General features: G+C 51.2%; 1 protein-coding gene across 2 annotated transcripts in view; it reads left to right on the forward strand.

Annotated features, from left to right (window-relative positions):
- GNAO1 (G protein subunit alpha o1) overlaps positions 1–12,856 on the forward strand; it is a 169,650-nt gene that overhangs the window by 83,319 nt on the left and 73,475 nt on the right. The gene's annotated exons all lie outside the window — the stretch shown is intronic.

Consider the following 12,856-nt stretch of genomic DNA (forward strand, 5'->3'; position numbering starts at 1 on the left):
ATTTTGCAGATAAGAAAGGGTTGGTGACTGTTCTGGATTGGGACTCCCACAGCATTGTACAAGCACTTGCCCTTGGCAGTTAACTTGAACAGAAAAAATATTTCTTAAACAAAACAAGCTGGCCACCATCCGCCTCCCTAGGAGAGCTTGCTTTGCCTTGCGGGGGAGGGGGGGCAGCCATTTGGATTGACTCTCTTTCCTCCTTTAACCAAGGGATGGTTTCCTGCCTCTCCCAGGTGAGTCTGAGGGCCTAAGGAGCTCTCCTTTCTGTAGGAAGTCAAGGTTCCAGAAAAGGGACTGTTTTTCAGTTGCATTTCCAGGCGTCTAATAAGTCGTGAATGGAATAAGTATATAAAAGTCTCACCTTCTGTGGGTCTGATAAATCATCTGTGACAGATAGCTTTAATTGTAAAATTCAATATTTTATGCACAGAATCCTAATTCCATGGGGCAGAGTTATCCCAGCTCGAGCAGTGGCTCCTTCAGGTACTGGGGAATTGGGTGACAGAGTGTGTCCGAGGCCAGGCCGGGACGGGGAAGTCGGGCGCTGGCAGGAGGGCCAGGGCCCCATCCACTGCTCCTCAAGGAGCCTGAGTCCAGAAGCTGGTTCTGCAGAGGAAGCACTTCTCCCCGGCCCCCCCAGGGGACAGGCTTTGGTTTTGGTCCCAGAGCCCGGGCCTGTGGGAGGAGGGGCACAGCTTGTTCTTCAGTCTTGTCTCCAGTAAACATTCACTGAGGGCTGATGATGTGCCAGATATTGTGCTGGCTGCTAGGGACACAGAAACGAGCACTGTGGGAGCGGTGCCTAGAGGAACCAGTCAGCAAATACCCACTCAGATCACCAGAATTAGCCAAGACGGTTACAAGACTTAATCATTTCAGTAATACTGGCCACGGTAGTGATACAAATAGCCCCCATTTGTTGAGCATCTACTCGCTGCCAGGCACTGGGCTAAACAGTTTACGTGTGTTAACTCGTTTTAGTTAACTCAGCATTAAAGCCCAGAACAGGAGGGGTCTGGTCTGATCTTCAGATATGGGACAGGCCACAAGCCTTTGGTCTCTGTCTCCCTTTTGGCCAAAGAGAGAGCATAGTGCCTGAACCTCAGTTAACCAGATGACCGACACAGTGCAAAAGGCTTGTGTGTCCACAGCACACTCCCTGCACACATACACACGCAGCCTGCGACATCTTCCAAGAGTGTGTGTGTTCACCACCATGCCCGCCTCCCAACCAACTCTTCCTTCCCCAAAATTTCCCGCCCTGATTATGACCCAGGAAAGTCAACGGGACTTTGGAATGCTTTTCTCCTTCCATTTTGGAAAACATTAATTGTTCCTGTGGGAGGTTTTTTTCCATTTTATTATCCTGAATAGAGAGATGATTGCTTAGGAATAGCTGGGAACATGATATATTAAGAACTATACTGCAGGGCCCCTGGGGCCTCTCCTCTGTGGGATTTCCCAGTCAAGACAGCCCTCAAGCAGGAGGATAGGGAAGGCTCCAGTGGAAAGGAAGACTGAGAACAGAGTGGGGACTCCCTGGAGAGTCCCCAGGACACGGTAGAGTTGGAACCCAGTCCTCTTATGGCAGGTGGCACCATGGCAGGGCCTGACCCATCCCTAGGGCAGTGCGGGCTTGTCAGGTGCATCTTCCTGCTGGCACAGGCCTCCAGGCACTCGAGCACCTCCTCCCTGTGTTATTTCACCTGTGAAGAGCAGGAAAGGAAAGTTGACCCAAGACTCAAGCCAAAGGGAGCTGGGCAGCTAGAGAAGGTATTTCCCGGGAGTAGGCTGGTAAGGATTTACAGTCTGGGGAGCTGGGCAGAGGGACACCCTGGTATCAGCTGGGGACACAGGGTACAGCTACATGAGACTGGTTAGCCAGAGAAAGTCCCCCTGAACCTGGAAAAGGAGTGAAACTTGGCCACAAGAAGGAGCCAGCCACGGAGGGGGAAGAGACACAGGTTCCAAGCAAGTACCAAGGCCCTGAGCCTGGCATGCCAGAAGAGAGAAAGCTTCTGTTCGGCCTGAATTGCGCGCTGGGGGAGGGAAGGGGCCCTGGGGTATTGGATGCCCTCCAGTTAGGTCTGCCTGCAGCCAGCCAGTTGTTGGTACTCAGATGCCCTGGCCCCAGGGCTGAGTCTCCAAACTCTTTCCTCTCTCAGATCCCCAGGGGTTGCCCTGGGTGATCTGCTGTTTTGGATGTTAGGAGAACCACCCCGTGGAGAACAGACCCAGACTGGTATTTTGGTCTCTAAAGAAAAGACCTCCTTCCCTCTCTTGGCTTCCCCACCTCTGCCGTCCTCCATCCTCCCCCGCACCCATCATGGGGTATCTGGAGGAGGACAGCCTCACACCCAGCTTCTGCTTGAGCCAGCCAGCTCTGCACACTCCACACAAAGAAGCATCTAGAAGCTTCCCTGCTGTACCTTATTAGAACAGGTGTCCCTGACTTCTCCTGGCATCTGGCTCACCACCTTCCCTGGCGCCACAGTGGAGGGAGGACTGACTGGTTTCTTCCTTGGGTTCTCTGTGGTGTGGACTCACTTGAGGTCACGTGAGCATGAACCCAAGTTTGAAAAAGCCTTGGCGTCGGGCACACAGCAGGGACCCGGGACTGGCCCCATGGCTGAGTGGGTAAGTTCATGCGCTCTGCTTCGGCGGCCCAGGGTTTCGCCAGTTCAGATCCTGGGTGCCGACCTAGCGCCGCTCATCCAGCCATGCTGAGGGGGCATCCCACATGCTACAACTAGAAGGACCCACAACTAAAATATACAACTATGTACTGGGGGGCTTTGGGGAGAAGAAGGAAAAATAAAATAAAATGTTTAAAAAAACCAAACCAGCAGGGACCCCCTTACATCAGTGTGGGTCTTCCACACCCCGTGCCCCATCTTTCGCAGACCACGGACCGCTTCCCAAGGACACTATGCCCTCCCATGCCTCTAGACCTTGCCTCAGGCCGCACCCTCTGCCTCTGATGCCTTCTCCCCTTCTTTCCCCTTCTTTTTCTCCTGGAACTCCTCCTATTCAGTAAGGACCAGCTTAGCTCCTGTGTCTTCCATGAAGCCTTCCCTCTTCTTTCCCCGTTGAGCACTTACTCATGCACTGGTATGAAGGCTGGTTGTTTGTGTCACTTTTTCCTTAGAGCAGAGACCCTCGCACTTTAGGATGGTCAAAACCCATCTGAGCAGCTAATGAAAGCCTGAGCCTTGTCTCCAGAATAGTGCACACGTGCACATAGCTAGGAAGTTTTGCATATAATTTCCGGTGGGCTCTGGAACCAGTAAAGCCCACCAATGAAGCCTAGAATAGGAACTCCTTCTCAAAGCCTGTGTCATTCATCTTTGGGTCACCTCCTCAAGCCAACAACCAGCACAGCACTGAGCACATAGTAGGTCTTCAAAAACACATCCCTTGGGGCTAACCCCGTGGCCGAGTGGTTAAAGTTCGTTACACTCTGCTTCGGTGGCCCAGGATTCACAGGTTCAGATCCCGGGTGCAGACCTACTCCACTCATCAGCCATGCTGTGGAGGCGTCCCACGTACAAAGTAGAGGAAGATTGGCACAGATGTTAGCTCAGGGTGAATCTTCCTCACAAAAAACTAACAACAAGCAAAAGCACATCTCTTAAGTGAAATGACATTTCTAACTTTCCCAGTGCTCAGAGAAAAAAGGAAAAGTACCTATAATTTCATCACTAAATGAACAGATGTTGATTGAGAACCTACTATGTGTGGGCTTTATGCTAAGCCCTGCGTAAAGATTGATGGGCATGTGAGATGAGGCCTGTGAGGAGCTGGTCATCTTCCAGGGAAGACAGGGCTCCCAGGCTGAATGAGCACAACCATTCCACAAGGTGGTCAGGAAAAGCTTCTTAGAGGAAGCGAGGCTGGACCTGTCCTTGAAGCAGAGATGTGGCTTGACAGGGGCAGATGTGGGTGAGGAAAGGGACTTGAAGCAGGGAAGAACATGAGTAAAGGTCTTGGGTTGGTAGTGACCAAAGGAGATTTGACTGACAGAGGAGGCCAGTGGCCAGAACCGAGGGTTAGGGTGAGGGCAAGTTGTGGGAGGGTTAGAAGAGACAGTCCAGGTCAGGTTGGGGGGCAGATTGGTCCTTGGAAGGGATGCCAAGGAGTTTGAGTTCTATCCTGTTAGCAGTAGGCAGCCATTGATAGATTCTCAGCTGGGGAGGGGTGGGATAAAAGTGACTTTTAGGAAATGATCATGATGGCATGTGCAGGGTGGCCCAGTGTAGGGAGAGACTGAAGGTGGGGAGACGGGTTGGGAAGCTACAGTAATTGACCACACGTGAGGTGTGAGGGTCTCAGTGGGGGTGGAAAAGAAGGGCAGCAAGGTGAGGTGTGGTGGCAAAAGGAGGAGAGGGGCTTGGTGATTATTTGGCTACTGGGGCAGAAGTGTAAGGATCAGGAAACTGGTTCTCTAGTGTGACCAGCCTGGAGGACTGAGAGCAAGGCAGAGCCTGGTGAGACAGCCGGGGACAGGGCTGCGCTGGGCCTAACAGGGTGAGTCTGGTTTCAACGGAATGGGCTTCTAGGTGGGAGTGGTCAGTAGATGGACTCAGAGAACTGAAGCTCCAGGAATTAAAGATGGTGATGAATAATAGTGGCTTTCAATTTTTATGTTCCAGGGACAGTTTTAAACAATTTACATGAATTAAATTATTTAACCCTAACAACTCCCTATGCAGTGGATGCTGTTTGTTATCCCCATTTTACAAGTGAAAAAAATGGGGCACAGAGAGGCGAAGTGACTTGCCCACAGTCATGGAGCTAAAATATAAATGTCTGTGGTGTAGATATGTAACCCTAATGAATATCCGTGTGATTCAGGGCCAGAGCGGAGTCCCATTTAAATAGGCACAGTACAATCAGACAAAATCATTGAAAGAGCCCTGCCCTTTATCCTAAATCTCTCTAAAAATATGGAAAGGGACCCAAAGGACAACGCCCATTGTTTTTCTCATATATCCTTTTCTGTCATCCTCGTGTCTGTCCCATCCCCACTCTCTGGAGCTGCTGTCCTTCCAGATTCCCCAGAGACCCTCCCTCCATCCCCAGCTTGCAAGGCTTTCCCTCCCCCACCTTTGTCCTTCTTTCTCTCCCACTTTTTCTCTCCCTCCTCCGTCCTCCTCCTCCTCCTCTCTGCCTATAAAGGTTCCCTCTCTTCCTCTCCCTCTCGCCCTTTCTCCATCTGTTCTTTGGTTTTTCTCTTTCTTCCTCTCCCTCCGTCTTTTTCTTTTTCCTCCTTGCTCCTCCCTCTCTTTCTCTCCCCTTTCTCTTTCTGTATTCCCGTTTCTCCCTTTGCCTCTTCCTCTTTCTCTCCTTTCTCTCTCCCTCTTTCTCCCCCTCCCCACCCCCCAGCTCATTATCATGTAAATTGCCTCAGCCTTTTGAGCTGAGTCCCCCTCCTTCCTGGGTCTTCAGCCCTGGGCCTTCATCTGCATCACAAAAGCAGAGAAACTCGTCTGGCAGAACTGACCTAGACTCAGATACTAGAAGAAAGGATGGTGACAACCGAACAATTATAGGATTAGAAGGTTCACTTGGACCAGAAGGGGGATGGGGAAAGTCTGTGAACAATCCCCCGTTAAAAAATTCCATCACACACGTGTATATATAAACATACATAAAATTTAAGTGCATATACATGTATACTTGCATATGTAAAATATATTGTAAACTAATGGGACGATTGCCAAGAAGTAATGCCTCAAACTTGCATGGGGCTTTATCCAGTTGAAATATTCTCATTTTCGTTTGTTCCCCATTTGTGCATATGCCTGTTTCTCTCACTAAATTATAAACTCCTCAAGGACAAGATATAGATCTTATTCATCTAGTATGATGCCTGACACAAGGAACATTGGGTACTGCGTTCAGATCCCAGCTGTACCACCAGCTATGTGGCCCTGGGTAAATTATTTAACCTCTTCAACCCTGTAAAATGGGCATAATCCTCATACTTCTTCCTTCCTCTGCTGTAAAATGGAGTGAGATAATGCATATAAGGGGCTTAGGATAGTACCTAATTCAGAGAAAGTTCTCAGTACATATTAGCTCTTGTTCTTTTAATTATTTGTTTAAAATTATTGTCGTTGATCAAATATTGATGAATTACCTTCAGCAATCTAGGGAGGAAAGGGCAAGGTTTTATCTGCATTTTTCAGGTTAGAAACAAAGGCACCAGGCTCTTAATTGGCTGCCCAGAGTCACTGACCTAAACAGGATAAAGATCTTGCTGCCTGTGCTCTAATGCCCCACCAAGGGGCTTCATTAGAACTGCCCCCTAGAGATGTTGGCAGCTCTTTGGGGAGGCAGAGTCAAATGTCCCAGTTAGGTTCCAGAATGTCGTTGGATCTCCTCTGGTAAAAGAAATCTTGACATTTAAGTCACACAGTTGAGCTCAGAACATTATCTTTTTTTTAATCAGGGAAATATTGTGGTGCCATCTCCACAGCACAGTGCTGTTCGTCCTGTGGTTTGCATGAACTCTGAAACAGATGAAGACAAGGATGCTCTCTGGCCTGAGTTCCCTGGGCCTGGAGAAACCCGAGTGGTGGTTGTCAGATCTGGTGGGGCTGGGGAGGTGACAGATGAAGGCTGTATACTCCCGTGCCCAAATCTGAGGCCAGAAGAGGCTTCCACTGCCACAAGCTGGGCACCAGGCTCTCCAGCTATAGCAGCCCAGGCCTGGCCCTGCTCTGACTATTTGCCTGCCCAGAACTCCTGCATTCAAGATCATCTCATTCTGCTGCTCCATTTTGCAGGTGGGGCAAAATAGGCTCCATCTGGCCCAAATAGGAAAAGGGCTTACTCAAGGGACAACCAGGCAGATGCAGTATTAGAACTTTAGGTTTTCTGAATCACTGTTTGGTTCTCTTTCTATCTCACCAGCCAAGTTGGGGCCTCACTTTCATATTCAGTCAGTCAGTTAGTCATTCCACAAGTACTTATTGAGCATTCACTCCCTGGCAGACACAACACAGGGCAGCAGGATGAAAAGATATTGGAGCTCCCAAGCTTGTTCAGAGATCACATCCCTAAGATGAAAAGGTAGACTCCTTGATTCCCAAGGCCTCTGCCAGCTCTGCAGGACTCCGTGCAGCCAGCTCAGCCCGCTGTCTGTGGTCTAAGGCTTGATGGGGCCCCAGCTCTGGCTTTGGGGCAGGCATCCGTTGTTTAAGCCCTGCCGTGGGGAGCCCCAGACCTGGCCGCTGGTACCTTGACCCAGCTTGGCAGCACCAGTGGCTCTTCCCAGCCCCTCTCCAAAAGGAAGGACCGACTCAAAGGTTAACGGCAGCTTTGAGGGACTAAAATCTCAGGTTTTTGAGATGTCCCTCAGATGCTTCTCCTCCTTAGAGTCTTCTTGGGTTTCCTCAGCCGAAATTGGTTGCTCCCTCCTCTGAACGCCTGTCATGCTGGAGCTGCACCCCAGCTGTCCCTGGCACTCTGCTTCGTGGTGTCTTACTTCTGCAGCCAGACAGTGAGTCAGGAAGGCCAGGACAGTCTTGTCCATCTGCGTGTTCCCCACAGCGTCGTGCCCAGGGCTGAGCAGGGGTCAGTGGATAGATGCGTTCGTGAGTGATTCTGTTCATCCAGGACGTGGGTGCCTCCTCGGGCCGAGTTCTGGGCTAGGTGCTAGGGACAAAGCACAGCCCCTACCCTGAACAGATGCATCCACGGAGGAGGGAGCAAAAGACACAGAACATGCTTGTTTTCATACCTTCTTGATCTCCTCAACAGCCGGAGCAAGGGTGGCCGGAGCAGCCTCCTGCCATCCCCCATTTGTTTGTCCATGCAGGCATTGCTGCAGTGGTGGGTAAGACCTGCCCCTTCCCCAAGGAGCTCAGGCAGGGAGCGCAGACACTGCAGTAGACAGCATTTTTTATTTTCGTGAAAGTGCAGCGGTGGGAACCCTGAGGTGGGTGATGATGAAGATAATAATAGTGACGTACCTCGAGGGGTTGTCTAAAGATTGAATGACTCAGTAAGTGCAAGCTCTTAGAGCAGGGCCTGGCACACAGGAGGTGCTCAGGAAAGGTGAGCCGGTGTTAGCACCGTGTGCCATGAAGCAAAGTGACAACTGCTCTAGTTTTACAAGGTTTATTACCGATGAAGGGAAGGAGGGAGGGAGGCCTCTGGGCCGAGGGCAGCACGAGCCAAGTCACAGTTCGTGCAAGGGGCTAAGAGCACGTTGGGGGAGTGCTGCTTTTGCTCCGGTCTGTCCTGTTGTCAACTATCCATGCTAGAGAAACAGTAGGAGAGCCGGAATAGGCTTGGACAAGTCCGCTTTCTGCGTGATTGGCATTTAAGAAAGAGGTGCTGATGAGGGGAAGATGAAGTTTCTCCTCGACTGAGTTTCCGAGTTTCCTAAGGACTAAGTAGAAAACCTTTGCTCTGAACCTGGGTGGAATGCTGAGCCGTTCCCTGCCTGAGCAAGTCAAGTGTTGAGAGTACGCCAGGGTGCTCCCTTGTTGATGGAGGGTCACCCTGGGCCTCTGGGTCCTCTCCACGAACATCAGGGCTGTGGTCCAGGCCCAGAGATGAAGGACATCCCTATAGGAGGCTGGGCTGAATACGCTACCCCAGAACATTCTGAAGAAGTTGTCTTTGGAACTAAATTGTTGGAAAAACAGTTCACCTAAGAGAAAGCCCTTGTCCTTCCTGCCTTAGGCCTTTGGTGCAGAGGCACCAGTTCAAGCAGGAACACGCCCCCTGTCCTTGTCCTTCAAGAAGCGGGGACACACTCCCATTGTTATGGAGGTATTCCACGTATTGGGTTTTGGGTAGTCACAGCCTTAACTGTAAATGGTAAGCACTTTGCCTTGAGCAGGTCAGGTAGCTCCTCTGAGTTTCACTATGTAAGTTAGGATGTATTTGGCTGCAAGTTAAAAACACTCAACCAACAGTGTCCTAAACAGTAGGGGTGGTGTCGTTTCCTGGACAGGGCATCCCAAGAGTCGGCAGTCCCAGGGCTGCTTCTGCAGCGGTGCAGATGAGGGCCTGGGTCAGCACCTCAGTGGCTCTCTGGGTGCTCATGCTTCCAAGATGGCAGGTAACACACCCTCTCACGAGGAGTCCAGAGGCGGGAGGAAGAAGCACAGCAGCCCAACTTCTTACTGCGCGTTGGCCTAGCAGCAAGGGAGCTGAAGAAAGCAAAAGTGTGGCTTTTTTTTTTGCCTCTCTAGTAGGACACACAGACAAGAGAGAAGGGACTTGGGGATGGCACCAGTCATCGCCTGCCACCCTCCCTGTGGACTGCCATGGGAAGTAAATAACAACTTGACAGTGGATACGCTGAGTCAGTGGGGAGCCCTGCCCAGAGGCTGGGAGTGGCAGTGGTGCTGTGGTGGATGGGTGCTCCACCAGGCTGTGGCAGGGGTGGGTCCTAGCTTCTTCTCCAGTTTTTGCCTTTGTTTTCCCACTGTCTTAGTCTTTTGGGGCTGATATAACAAAAATACCATAGACTGGGTGACTCAACAACTTAACGACTTAAACAACAAATTTCTTTCTTACGAAACAAATATATTTCTCACAATTCTGGAGGCTGGGAGGTCCGAGGTGAAGGTGCCAGCAGACTAGGTGTCTGGTGAGAGCCCACTGCCTGATTCATGAACAGCCACGTTCTCACTGTGGCCTCACATGGCGGAAGGGATGAGGCAGCTCTCTGGGGTCTCTTATACAGGCACTAATCCCAATCATGAGGGCTCCACCCCCATGAGCCAATCACCTCCCAGAGGCCCCTCCTCCTAAATCATTACACTGGGGAGTAGGTTTCAACATAGGAATTTGCAGGGGGACAGGGACACAAACATTCAGACTATAGCACCCACATAGGCTTAGAAACTAAAGTGTTGTCCCAAGGGACACCAGAGATAAGAAAATAGTTGGGGGAGGTGAACCCTGGCAGCACAAAGCTTGTGGCAGTAGTCTCTGGGAAGAATGTCCATCCAGATGAGGCTGGGGCACAGCTCCCTGGCCTCTATCTGGCCCTCCTGACCGCGCATCCGTGGCAGGCCAAGTGGAGTGGGTGTTCAAGGCTGGGCCACTGCTGGTCTCTGCGTGTTCGTTGCTTGTAGAAAGGGGCATGGAATTTTAAAAAGAAAGAAAAGAAAAGGAAACTTAAATGAAAGACTCCAGTTCATAGTAAATGAAAGCCACAGGCAATGATGCCTTGCACTTGTGCACACGCTCACTCTCTAGCTCTCTCTCACTCTTTCTCGCTCTCTCTCTTTCTCTGACAAGCTTATAGTCCCCTCCCGTCAGGACTGAGGTGGGCCCCCCTTTCTCTGCCCGGCCGCCCCACAGGGGAACTGGGAGCCTCCTCTTTGGAGAGGGAGCATTATGGGTACATCCTCTGGGCTCAAAGTAGTTGTTTTAAGGTGGCAAATGAGCTGCCAAGAGCCTTAGAAGATGCGGAGAACAGCTAAGTGAAGCCTGCCTGGTCAGCACGTCCGTTCTTTGAGGTTCCCAGCATATTGAAAAATGAAAAATTCCCAAAACAAGGTCACAAAATTGTGGTATATTTTAAATGTGTATATTTAACAAATTAATACTTTGGACCCACCACAAATGTGATGCAATATAATTGTGCTACCTAAAAAATAGTTACAGGATTTATAAAAATATGGATTCACAGTGCAGTGCCGGCCGTGTGGTCCTGTAGTGGGACACAGGTTAAACTTTGTGATAACACTGTCACCTTCCACCCCGGAGGTGTCTCCCTGACTATATCTATCATTTGGTCCAGGCCCCGAATTTGAGCCCTTTATGAATGTGCAGCCCCTTCCTGGTGACCCAATGCACTGTGGGAGGAGCCTGGGGACCAACAACATAGATTTCAGGGGTGTCAGGGACTGAGAAAGGGGTTAGGTTTGTTAAGGCAGAGGCAACATGTGGGTGAGACCTGAGTCACAGGCCGAGTTGGGAAAGCCAAGGTGGCATCTGGGTCCCCCGCCGCTCAAAGGTCCTTCTCTATGTGTGTTTGGCAGTGGGGGTAGTACCACACACACAGGATGGGAGACAGATTCCCTAGGAAAACCAGAACCTGTCTGCCCCTCCCACAACCAACACACATTCATCTTTTGCTTTACTCAGCTTGCGCCCCACTTCTTCTTTATTTGTGAGGCAACATATAGTGGTCTTGCATCACTGCCAAAGACCCCCCTCTGGACAAGTCAGCATACTTTGGTCACAAGTGATAGAAGACACAATCAAACTGGCTTGTGGAACAAAGAACAATCAGCTGGCCCAGTGATTCTCAAGTCTAGAGGTCCAGCTGCAGGTGAGGCTTGACTGAGCAGCTCAGATGACATCCCTGGCTTCTCTTCATCTCTCCACTCTGCCCCACTGTGTGGTCTTCACTCTAGACTCCACAAAATTGCTCTCTCACCTTGCAAGACAGTAGCTACAGCAGTTAAGTTGACACATATTCCCACCACACTTAAACTGTGAGCATCCTGGGACATATGGAGCACAAGGTATGCCCATGCGGTATCTTCCCTGAGCAGCTACCCAGGTCCTGGGAGTCCCTCTCTCCTGTTGGCCCCAGTAGGATCACATGTCCATGCCTGAACCAGTCACTGTGACCAAGGGGATGCAGTACTCATATTGCCTGAGGGGCTCCTGGGACAAGAGTGAATTCCCCAGAGGAAAGCCAGGCGCTCATGAAAAAGGAAATGGAGGCAGTAGAAACGGATGCTGGGGAGGCCACCATAGCCGTCCTCAGATCTCTCCTTGACTTTAGTGCTGCTGACTGTGTCTGATTTCCATTGTATGCTGGAGGGCCAGCCAGGCTCAATCTTGCACAGCAGGATTATGTGATAATCGAGGTTAGCCTGGAGCCAGAGCTGCTGTTCCCATGGTGGCCTCTCCCCCAGTGGGCAAACCAGGATCCCAGGTGGCAGAGCACGTGGTCACACAGCCCCCAGCCCACCACTCACCCTTCCAACCTCGTCTTTCCACGGGGGCGGGGGCCACAGCAGGGGCGATGGGAAAGTTGGAGATGAAAAGCAGACATGGGCCGGTGGGAGGGAAGTCCCCACAGGAGGACTCAGGTCTTTTCCCCGCCCACCTGAGGCAGCAGGAACCTTAGCGATGTGCCGGTCATAGCAAAGCACCGGCCCAGATCTCCTCTTAGAGCCAGGGAAGCGCGGTTGCAGAGGGCTGTACCCAAGGGAGACAGCTCAGCAGGGTTTAGCACCAGGCTTAGGAGTCAGAGGGAGATGACCCTGACCCTGGCCCTGCCTTTCGCCAGCACTGCACTTCAGGATCCCTCCCCGTCAGATTCCTCATCTGGAAACTGGAGGTAATCCTATCCTAACTAGCACAGGGTTGTTAGGGTAAAAGGAAAATGTGTGTTGAGAGCTGAGCCAAGGGGCCGGCCCGGTGGTGCAGCAGTTAAGTGTGCACGTTCTGCTTCTTGGTAGCCCTGGGGTTCGCTGGTTCAGATCCCAGGTGTGACATGGCACCGCTTGACAAGCCATGCTGGGGTAGGCGTCCCACATATAAAGTAGTAGAGGAAGATGGGCACAGATGTTAGCTCAGGGCCAGCCTTCCTCAGCAAAAAGAGGAGGATTGGTGGCAGTTAGCTCAGGGCTAATCTTCCTCAAAAAAAAAAAAAATGCTGAGCCGAGTACTCACAAACCTCTGCTGTTGCATCCCCTTCTCCCCCGCACTCCTCTGCCTGGAGCCGGGACTGGAAGCCTGGGTGGGACAGTGGTTTAAAAACTCGGGTGAAGAGTCAGTGCTAAGGCCTCTGAAACACTGCAGGTCAAAGAGGGGGGCCCCACATCTCCCTGAACTTAGCCGTTGTTTCTGGTCTGGTTCT

The sequence above is a fragment of the Equus przewalskii genome, chromosome 3, assembly GCF_037783145.1.
Source record: "Equus przewalskii isolate Varuska chromosome 3, EquPr2, whole genome shotgun sequence".
In the NCBI taxonomy this organism is placed as follows: domain Eukaryota; kingdom Metazoa; phylum Chordata; class Mammalia; order Perissodactyla; family Equidae; genus Equus; species Equus przewalskii.